The sequence below is a fragment of the Phyllobates terribilis genome, unplaced genomic scaffold, assembly GCF_046119375.1.
Source record: "Phyllobates terribilis strain yellow unplaced genomic scaffold, ASM4611937v1 Scaffold_56__1_contigs__length_8794411, whole genome shotgun sequence".
In the NCBI taxonomy this organism is placed as follows: Eukaryota; Metazoa; Chordata; class Amphibia; order Anura; family Dendrobatidae; genus Phyllobates; species Phyllobates terribilis.
The window spans coordinates 5,770,826-5,782,462 of NW_027362816.1; positions in this window are offsets into that span (position 1 = coordinate 5,770,826).

The window sequence follows — 11,637 nt, forward strand, 5'->3', positions numbered from 1 at the left end:
TATGGCGATGCAAAAACTAGATTTTACAAAAAATGCGTCTTTTAGTGTGTGACAGCTGTCAGTCATAAAAACCCCATATGATTCTGGCATTGCTGTAATCACACCGACCCGAAGAATAAAGTCGTCTAATCACTTATACCGCACAAGGAACGGCGTCAAAAATAAACTCTTGGGTTAGGATTGGGCTAGGGTTAGGGCTGGGTTTGGGGCTAGGGTTGTGCTGGGGCTAGGGTTGTGCTGGGGCTAGGGTTGTGCTGGGGCTAGGGTTGTGCTGGGGCTAGGGTTGTGCTAGGGCTAGGGTTGTGCTAGGGCTAGGGTTGTGCTAGGGCTATGGCTGGGGTTGGGATTTTTTTCAAAAGTAAGAAAAAGATGACGATATGGCGACTAGTGTTGAGAGCAAGTGCTCGCTACTTGAGTTTGCATCGGGTGCTCTGGTATGCATTGAGTATCGTGGGTATTTGAGTGACATGCTCGAGTCTCTGCCCCATATGCTTCGCGGCCAAAAAACTTTACGGGGATTGCCTGCCATGCACGAGCAATCCCCGCATGTTTTTTTTTGGGTGTCTAATAACCGTGAAACATGCGGAGCAGGGACTTGAGCATGTCACTCGAGCACACGCTGTACATGGTGCATACCTGAGTACCCAATGCAAACTCAAGTAGCGAGCACTTGTGCTCAAGAATAATGACAACTTATTCAATATGATGACCTAATGTAAACAAATTCTGTGCCGTACCTCTGGGTTCAAAATGTTCACTATACACCTTAATAAAATCCTTGAGGGGTATAGTTTCCAAAATGGGGACACTTGTGGGGGAGCTCCACTGTTTAGGCACATCACGGGCTCTCCAAACGCGACATGGTGTCTGCTAACAAATTGAATGGAAAATCGGCTCAAATTGTTAGCGGACGCCATGTTGCGTTTGGAGAGCCCCTGTGTGCCCAAACATTGGAGCTCCCCCACAAGTGACCCCATTTTGGAAACTAGACCCCCCAAGGCACCTATCTAGATGCATAGTGAGCACTTGGAACCCCCAGGTGCTTCACAAACTGATTCATAAAAATGAAAAAGTGTTTTTTTTTTCACTTTTTCATTTTTACGAATCAATTTGTAAAGCACCTGGGGGTTCCAAGTGCTCACTATGCATCTAGATAGGTGCCTTGGGGGGTCTAGTTTCCAAAATGGGGTCACTTGTGGGGGAGCTCCAAAGTTTGGGCACACAGGGGCTCTCCAAACACAACATGGCATCCGCTAATTATTCAAGCAAATTTTACAATCAAAAAGTCAAATGGCGCTCTTTCCCTTCCGAGCCCTGCCGTGCGCCCAAACAGTGTTTTTTCCCCAAATATTGGGTATCTGCGTGCCCAGGGGAAATTGCACAACAAATTTTGGGGTCCATTTTTTCTTGTTACCCCTGTGAAAATAAAAAAAATTGGGTCTAAAGTAACATTTTTGTGAAAAAAGTTAAATGTTCATTTTTTTCTTCCACATTCAAAAAATTCCTGTGAAGCACCTGAAGGGTTAATAAAGTTCTTGAATGTGGTTTTGAGCACCTTGAAGGGTGCAGTTTTTAGAATGGTGTCACTTTTGGGTATTTTCTGTCAAAAAGACCTCTCCAAGTGACTTCAAATGTGATGTGGTCCCTAATAAAATGGTTTTGTAAATTTTGTTGGAAAAATGAGAAATCGCTGGTCAACTTTTAACCCTTATAGCTCCCTAACAAAAAAAAATTTTGGTTCCAAAATTGTGCTGATGTAAAGTAGACATGTGGGAAATGTTATTTATTAACTCTTTTGTGTGACATATCGCTCTGATTTCAGGGCTTAAAAATTCAAATTTTGAAAATTGCAAAATTTTCAAAATTTTCGCCAAATTTCTGTTTTTTTCACAAATAAACGCAAGTGATATCGAAGAAATTTTTCCACAATCATGAAGTACAATATGTCACGAAAAAACAATCTCAGAGTCAGTGGGATCCGTTGAAGCGTTCCAGAGTAATTACCTCATAAAGTGACAGTGGTCAGAATTGTAAAAATTGGCCCGGTCATTAACGTGCAAACCACCCGCGGGGCTTAAGGGGTTAATCCTTTAATTAGGGTTTATTACCAAATTACCGTAGCGGTAAATATGTAAATATCTCATAGGTCCTGGGTTTATTAGCATCTGCACCAAGAATGGGGCTAAGTGAGAATTTATTAATTAGCCATGGGGTAGATAGTACCATTTTGTGTATGTAGGAGGCAGTACTGTGGGAAAATTTTACTGTGTGTGGGGAGGTGGCAGTACTGTGGGAACATTACACTGTTAGTGGGGGATGGCAGTACTCTGGAAACATTATAATGTGCATGGAAGGATGGTGGTATTGTGGGAACATTAAACTTTGTGCTAGGGGAATGCTAGTACTGTGGGAACATTATACTGTGTGTGGTGGGAATGGTGGTACAGTGGGAATATTATAATGTGTGTGAGGGATGGTGGTACAGTGGAAACATTATACTGTGTGTGAGGGGAGGATGGTGGAACTGTGGAAATATCTTTTGTATGAGAGATGGCAGTACTGTAGGAACATTATACTGTGTGAGGGGCATCATACATACTGCATAAGGGGTGTAAGATTGTGCGCCATAAAGCGCCATAAAAAGCGAAAATCCTCAGTGTTATGCAGCATTTGTATAAGAAGATTGCCATCTGTCATCCAAGCGGAACCCTCCAGAACCAATGGGAAGAGGTAGAGTTTCAGGAAGGAGTCTAGATGGTTCACCTGGTAAGGTGACTTTGATGACCCAGTTTCTTGACATAAAAGGCCAGCTCCCCAAAATGGGAGCAGATCTGTTGCCAAGCAAAGAATCAAGCACGATATGTGCAGGGGAATCTGAAGCTGAGGAACCAGGCCGTGGTAAAGAGCCCAAGGCAGTGCGTTGTGGTGCGCCGGGCAGCAGAACCCGGCCGGTGCCAGATGAGTCCCAGAATCCAGTCTATGCTAGCTAAAGCCCGAGAACCAGACCTGCGCCGGTCAAGAGCTGAAGTCTCAACTACACCAGTCAAGGCCAGAGAACTAGACCCCAGTACTTCGGGAATGAGAAATGCCCACAGTTGGATAAGCACCGAAGATCCGCGAGGAGATTCCTCTCGGGAGTATACGCCTATGGTGAAGAGTGGGAGGCGCAAGTGAGCCAGGCTGCTGCTTCCAGCACTGACGTATGGTACAGGGGTTGGTCCAGGCTACTACAACAAGCAGGGCAAGGCTGGTTGAAGTGATGGCGGCCCAGCGAGCCTTGATAAACTTTGTCAGGAGGACTTGCATCCTAGGGGGAAGAACCGGAAACCCCCGCTAGGGAAAATAATATATACTGTGGGTACAGAAAGTATTCAGACCCCTTTAAATTTTTCACTCTGTTTCATTGCAGCCATTTGGTAAATTCTAAAAACTTCATTTTTTTCTCATTAAAGTACACTCTGCACCCCATCTTGACTGAAAAAAAAACAGAAATGTAGAAATTTTTGCAAATTGATTAAAAAAGAAAAACTGAAATATCACATGGTCATAAGTATTCAGACCCTTTGCTCAGACAATCATATTTAAGTCACATGCTGTCCATTTCCTTGTGATCCTCCTTGAGATGGTTCTACTCCTTCATTGGAGTCCAGCTGTGTTTAATTAAACTGATAGGACTTGATTTGGAAAGGCACACACCTGTCTATATAAGACCTCACAGCTCACAGTGCATGTCAGACCAAATGAGAATCATGAGCTCAAAGGAACAGCCCAAGGAGCTCAGAGACAGAATTGTGACAAGGCACAGACCTGGCCAAGGTTACAAAAGAATTTATGTAATACTCAAGGTTCCTAAGAGCACAGTGGCCTCCATATTCCTTAAATGGAAGAAGTTTGGGACCACCAGAAGTCTTCCTAGACCTTGCCGTCCAGCCAAACTGAGCCTTGGTGAGAGAGGTAAAGAAGAACCCCAAGATCACTGTGCTGAGTTCCAGAGATGCAGTAGGGAGATGGGAAAAAGTTCCACAAAGTCTATCAATGCAGCCCTCCACCAGTCGGGCCTTTATGGCAGAGTGGCCCGACGGATCCTCTCCTCAGTGTAAGACATATGAAAGCCTGCATAGAGTTTGCTCAAAAACACATGAAGGACTCCCAGACTATGAGAAATAAGATTCTCTGGTCTGAGACGAAGATAGAACTTTTTGGTGATAATTCTAAGAAGTATGTGTGGAGAAAACCAGGCACTGCTCATCACCTGCCCAATACAATCCCAACAGTGAAACATGGTGGTGGCAGCATCATGCTATGGGGGTGTTTGTCAGCAGCAGGGACAGGACGACTGGTTGCAATTGAAGGAAACATGAATGCGGCCAAGTGCAGAGATATCCTGGATGAAAACCTCTTCCAGAGTGCTCTGGACCTCAGACTTGGCCGAAGGTTCACTTTCCAACAAGACAATGACCCTAAGCACACAGCTAAATCAACAAAGCAGTGCCTTCAGAACAACTCTGTGACCATTCTTGACTGGCCCAGCCAGAGCCCTGCCCTAAACCCAATTGAGCATCTCTGGAGAGACCTGAAAATGGCTGTCCACCAATGTTCACCATCCAACCTGACGGAACTGGAGAGGATCTGCCAGGAAGAATGGCAGAGGATCCCCAAATCCAGGTGTGAAAAACTTGTTGCATCATTCCCAAGAAGACTCATGGCTGTACTAGCTCAAAAGGGTGCTTTTACTCAATACTGAGCAAAGGGTCTGAATACTTATGACCATGTGATATTTCAGTTTTTCTTTTTAATAAATTTGCAAAAATTTCTACATTTCTTTTTTTTTTTTCAGTCAAGATGGGGTGCAGAGTGTACATTAATGAGAAAAAAATGAACTTTTTAGAATTTACCAAATGGCTGCAATGAAACAAAGAGAGAAAAATTTAAAGGGGTCTGAATACTTTCCATACCCACTGTATATAATATATATATTTGTCGGGACCATCACCCTTGTCAATAGCTAAAGTAACATACGGTTAGAGGCGGCTATTAGGCTGAGTTCACACGATGCGTATTTAATGCGTTTCCGCGGCGTTTTTGCAGTTGCGTAAATGCCGCGGAAACACATGAAAAACGCATGGTAGAAGGGCAGCAATGTTCCCCAATTGAAATCCGCATGTGCTGTGCCCATGATGCGGATTTGCGCTCAAAAATCCGCAGCATGTCAATTAATTTTGCATAAACGCGGCGTTTTCGCCGCCATTGACTTGCATTAGAACGCGCCAATTCCGCAAGACTGCATCTGTACTTGCGTTATTGGCGCGTTCTAATGTGCGGATGGTACCCGGGTGTGGAGAAGAGGAGACTCTCCTCCGGACCCAGGTACCATTTAAAAAGCTGTAAAACAAGAATAAAATAAAAAAAATATATATACTTACCATCTGTCGGCCCGCGCAGCGCTCCTGCTTGGTTCCCGGCACTTACAGTAAGTTGTAGGACCTGCGCTGACGTCAGAGTCATGTGACGGGTCACGTGACGCTGACGTCGGCAGGTCTTTCAATTCAAAGTTGCCGGCAGCCGGGAGAACGGAGTGAGCAGGACAGCGCGGGCCATCGGAGGTAAATATATACACTCTCTCGGGTCACACTATATAAATCCATGCCGTTTGCATGGATTTATACAGTGTGACCTAGTTGTCAAGCACTTTCCAGGTGATGCTAAAAATCGCCTGGAAAGCGCTTGTCAATCTGCATACGGAAACGCATGTGAATCCGCATGTGGATCCGCATGTATTCTGCAGGAAAAACGCATGCACAATCTGCATGCGTTTTTTCTGCCAGGGAGATGCAGAAATTTTCTGCTTCATTTCTGCATCGTGTGCACATACCCTTACAGTTAGTGAGCCGGAGAATTCATTGTATATCTGATATTGTAGATTTCACCTTGTAATCTCCCTGTTCTGCATTATTCACTGTTGCTATAGTTATCACAATTCCCCCATATTAGGGACATAAATAATTATATTGGTTACTCCCACATTGTCTATGTCTGTGCGTTGTACCCAGTCACCTGATTACAGGGGCATAATGGGGGCATCATACATCCTGCATAAGGGCATAATGGGGGCATCATACATCCTGCATAAGGGGCATAATGGGGGCATTACACTGTGTGGGGGCATCATACATACTGCATAAGGGGCATAATGGGGGCATTACACTGTGTGGGGGCATCATACATACTGCATAAGGGGCATAATGGGGGCATTACACTGTGTGGGGGCATCATACATCCTGCATAAGGGGCATAATGGGGGCATTACACTGTGTGGGGGCATCATACATCCTGCATAAGGGGCATAATGGGGTCATTACTGTGTGGAGGCATCATACATCCTGCATAAGGGGTATAATGGGGGCATCATACATACTGCATAAGGGGCATAATGGGGGCATTACACTGTGTGGGGGCATCATATATCCTGCATAAGGGGCATAATGACTCCATAGTTGGGTCGTATGTATCTATTACAGGAAACAGAACAAAAACCTTATGATTCTTATAAAGGGGCAACACAAGACCCCAAAAGAGTCTCCGTGCTGAAGGGGTTAATGCCCCCTGCGCCCAGTAATGGGGTCTCCACATACCTCCACCTGCAGAGCCGCCACCACATATATGGCTGCTCTGTGCGCACAGGAGCTGTGATGAGGTCACAAGAGGGGAGGAGTCAGGGGTCACATGATCAGGGGCCTCAGTGGATGCAGGACTCTGCTGTGCTGGTTGTCATGGTGCTGGATGAGCTGAAGTTTATGTGTGGGGTCAGGAGGGGTTTACAGTGTGGATGTAGCAGAGCCGTGTGTGTACGAGGTGTACGGAGCGGAGCCGCGTGTGTACGAGGTGTACGGAGCAGAGCCGTGTGTGTACGAGGTGTACGGAGCAGAGCCGCGTGTGTACGAGGTGTACGGAGCGGAGCCGCGTGTGTACGGAGCAGAGCCGTGTGTGTACGAGGTGTACGGAGCGGAGCCGCGAGTGTACGAGGTGTACGGAGCAGAGCCGCGAGTGTATGAGGTGTACGGAGCAGAGCCGCGTGTGTACGAGGTGTACGGAGCAGAGCCGCGTGTGTACGAGGTGTACGGAGCGGAGCCGCGAGTGTATGAGGTGTACGGAGCAGAGCCGCGTGTGTACGAGGTGTACGGAGCAGAGCCGCGTGTGTACGAGGTGTACGGAGCGGAGCCGCGCGTGTACGAGGTGTACGGAGTGGAGCCCTGCGTGTATGAGGCGTACGGAGCGGAGCCGCGCGTGTACGAGGTGTACGAAGCGGAGCAGCGCGTCTCCGCGGTGTACGGAGCGGAGCCGCGTTTGTACGAGGTGTACGGAGCGGAGCCGCGTTTGTACGAGGTGTACGGAGCGGAGCCGCGTGTGTATGAGGTGTACGGAGCGGAGCCGCGTTTGTACGAGGTGTACGGAGCAGAGCCGTGTGTGTGGGGAGCCGCGTGTGTACGAGGTGTATGGAGCAGAGCCGCGCGTTTACAAGGAGTACGGGGCGGAGCCGTGTGTGTACGAGGTGTACGGAGCGGAGCCGCGCGTGCGAGACGTGCGGAGCGGATCCGCGCGTGTACAAGGCATATGGAGCGGAGCCGCGCGTGTACGAGGCGTACGGAGTGGAGACGCGTCTGTACGAAGTGTACGGAGCGGAGCCTCGCGTGTACGAGGTGTACGAAACTTTGGCCATGCCCCTGGCCACACCCCAATCAACGCCCATTTACCATTTCTTTCTCCACTGGCAAGAGGTGTTGTCAGAGGGGCGCTAGTAATGAGGGCCATTCAGCAGACGCAGGGTGCAGACCCAAATCCAGGACTGTCCACTGTATCTGGGACCATTGGGACGACTGGACAGGAGGCCGTGAATTTCTAATATTCCGGTGTCCCTGGCGGTTTTTGATCACCAGGGCAACGCAACATCATCTGTGCGTCCTGCTCATCTCTAGTTGGGACCTGAGGATTATTTTTTGTTCCTTAATTCTCAGTCGGAGCCGCCAGAACTTTGTCATCTTTATGTAGCTTCACTACGACATCTTGCTTATTTGTGTCTGTAAGGCCATGTTCACATGTCCCAATCCTGGTATGCATGGCCCCCTCATCCCCAATCCTGGTAAGCATGGCTCCCTCATCCCCAATCCTGGTAAGCATGGCCCCCTCATCCCCAATCCTGGTATGCATGGCCCCCTCATCCTCAATCCTGGTATGCATGGCCCCCTCATCCTCAATCCTGGTATGCATGGCCCCCTCATCCTCAATCCTGGTATGCATGGCCCCCTCATCCTCAATCCTGGTATGCATGGCCCCCCCATCCCCAATCCTGGTATGCATGGCCCCCTCATCCCAATTCTGGTATGCATGGCTCCCTCATCCCAAATCCTGGTATGCATGGCCCCTTCATCCCCAATCCTGGTATGCATGGCCCCCTCATTTCGAATCCTGGTATGCATGGCCCCCTCATTTCCAATCCTGGTATGCATGGCCCCCTCATTTCCAATCCTGGTATGCATGGCCCCCTCATTTCCAATCCTGGTATGCATGGCCCCCTCATCCCCAATCCTAGTATGCATGGCCCCCCCATCCCCAATCCTGGTATGCATGGTCCCCTCATCCCCAATCCTGGTATACATGTCTCCCCTGTCACTGCACACATAAAAAAAATAAACACTCATACTCAGATTCCTTCCCTCTGTTCTAGCGCTGCGTCCTGTTCTGCCAGCAGCAGCTCACATCAGCATCTGAGCAGCGCATGACATCACTGCCATGTGCCCTAAGACGCTGGTGTGAGCTGCGGGGATATTCTCTCTTCTCCATGCCGGGAATATGGGCGTGGAGTGGAGTGAATATTTATTCTCCTTATTAGCGCACACTTTTAGCAGCGGTTGCAGCTCCTGCTGCGGCTCAGTGATTTTCTATGCCTACTACTAAAGAGAATGAATATTCACTCTTCTCCACGCCCATGGTAAGGTAATGATAAAAGGAACTGAACTAGTATGTACTAAAATGCTGCCTGCAAAAGAGACAATCCATCGTGTCTGCTCCTCCGGGTCCCCCCAGCAGCAGCCACAGCCTGTGTGCTCCCTTTTGTAGCTGCACTCTGAGTCCCTGTGTATGCCTGCTTCTTCAGTGCTATGGGGTTGCTGCAGGCACACAGGAACTAAGAAACCAAACACAATGGAGCACACAGGAGCTGCTGCTACTGAAGAGGATTGCAGTTTTGCTGCTGAAATTATTACCTTAGACTAGTCCAGGAGAACGCCGGAATCAGGATATGCTGTGTGCTTGCTCTCTGAACCACCGGTAGAAGAGGAGATAGAAAGGGCGTAGTCTGATACATGGAGGGGGGTATGTCAGGCTATTGTCTGCTTCTCACTGCGTGGAAGAAGTAAGGTCCTGGCTGGGACGACTGCATGACAGAGTCTTAAAATCAGGACGGTGCCACAATATGCGGGACGGTTGGGAGCTATGCGCTGGGTTTCCTCCTTTGTGAGGCTGTGCCACCTTTACTGCGGTGACTTCAGTTGTAGTTTGTCTGTGGGTCTTTCTGCCTTAAATTTTGTGATCAGCTTGTGAAATGCAGCTCGGTGGGGTTGAGATCTGGTGACTGACTCGGCCATGGCAGAGTATTCCATTTCTTTACAGTAAAAAACTCCTGGGTTCCTTTTGCACTATGTTTTGTGTCATTGTCCATCTGTATTGTGAAGCTATCTTGTGCTTACCAGTATCGTGACTCCTATGGGAATACAGGTGTCTCCTGTGCCTTGTTTTCAGTGGGCGGTCCACCTGAGGAAAGCGTCTGAAGCCACTACCGCTTCTTCGATGATGTCCCATTCATTTTGTATGTGCAGCAATCCACCTGTGTTACAACTGTTTTGATTGGCTCCTACATGTGTAAATAGCCTGGTTGTTTAGTCCACCATCACCCATTGACAAAGCTAGGTGCCAAACGCACGTTTTTTCCTTTTGATCGGTGTGGTTACTTTATGCCACTGGGCATTTCTTATACTTAAGTAAATATATACAGTTGAAACCAGAAGTTTCCATACACTATATAAAAAAACATGTTTATCTCAATATCTGACATGAAATTAGAATAAACCTTTCCCGTTTTAGGTCAATTAGGATTACCATAATTTTTAATATTTGCCAAATGCCAGTATAATGAGAGAGAGAGAATGTTTTAAGGCATTTTTATTACTTACTGCAAAGTCAAAAGTTTACATAAAGTAAGATTACTATGCCTTTAAACAATTCTGAACTGCCTATATGATGATTGTAACATACCTGGTGGCGGGCTTGCATGGTGCACCATCTCTCACTATGCAAGATCGCAAACTTGATCATCAGTCCAATCTGCTAGCCTGGCTTCTATTCATGCTGTCTGTTTGTCTCTGTTCTGACTGCTTAGGGCGGCGGCCCGGTTACTTCCTGTTTCTTGTAGCTGCTGTGGGCACACCCCTAATGCGTCCTCAGCCTATTGCTGTCTGTCACTGGATATTTAAACCAGCTTCACCTGGAAGCTGGTGCCTGAGCAACTTTAACATTCAGTGTGCTCCTTGTCTCTGAATGTGCCAGGTCCTGTTCTTCCCTGCCTGTCCGCCTTCTTGGAGGCTGTATTCCCAGGCCTGTCTGAACACGCTCCTAGCCTGTTCGTTTCTGCCTCTGGGGGCCGTATACCCAGGCTCGTTCCTGTATTTCGCAGCAATAACAGTTCCTGTCTGAACTGTCTCTTAACCTATTACTTGTTTTGTTTCTATGTCCGTTTCCTCCCTTTTGCTGCAGTGTCTGAACCAGCTTTTGGCTATACCTAGGCTCGTTCCTGTATTTCCTTGCAGTACCGTTCCTGTCTGAACTGTCTCCTAACCTGTTATCTGTTTTGTCTCTTTGTCCGTTTCCTCTCTTTTTCTGCAGAGTCTGAACCTGCACCTAACTCCTACTCGTTGTCGCTGTACTTCTGTTTGTGAGTTTGGAGTCCACTCGCTACTTCTTTGCAAGTACCTTGTGTGTATCTGGTTCTGCCTTTCCCTTCCAGTCTGTTCCGTGTGAAAAGAGTCCTGTCCCCTCTGCTCTGTCTTTGCTCACCGCTTTGGCGGTTTATCTCTGCTCTGCTTTACTTACCGCTCTGGCGGTGTCTGCCCGCTCTGCTTTGTCTACCGCACTTGCGGTTTCGCTCTGCTTAGCCTTGTCCACCGCGCCTGCGGTTTCGCTTTGCTCAGCCTTGTCCACCGCACCTGCGGTTTCGCTCTGCTCAGCCTTGTCCACCGCATCTGCGGTTTTGCTCTGCTCAGCCTTGTCCACCGCATCTGTGGTTTCGCTCTGCTCAGCCCTGTCCACCGTACCTGCGGTTTCGCTCTGCTCAGCCTTGTCCACCGCACCTGCGGTTTCGCTCTGCTCAGCCCTGTCCACCGCATCTGCGGTTTCGCTCTGGTCAGCCCTGTCCACCGCACCTGCGGTTTCGCTCTGCTCAGCCCTGTCCACCTCACTTGCGGTTTCACTCTGCTCTGCCTTGTCCACCGCATCTGCGGTTTCGCTCTGCTCAGCCCTGTCCACCGCATCTGTGGCTTCGCTCTGCTCAGCCCTGTCCACCGCATCTGTGGCTTCGCTCTGCTCAGC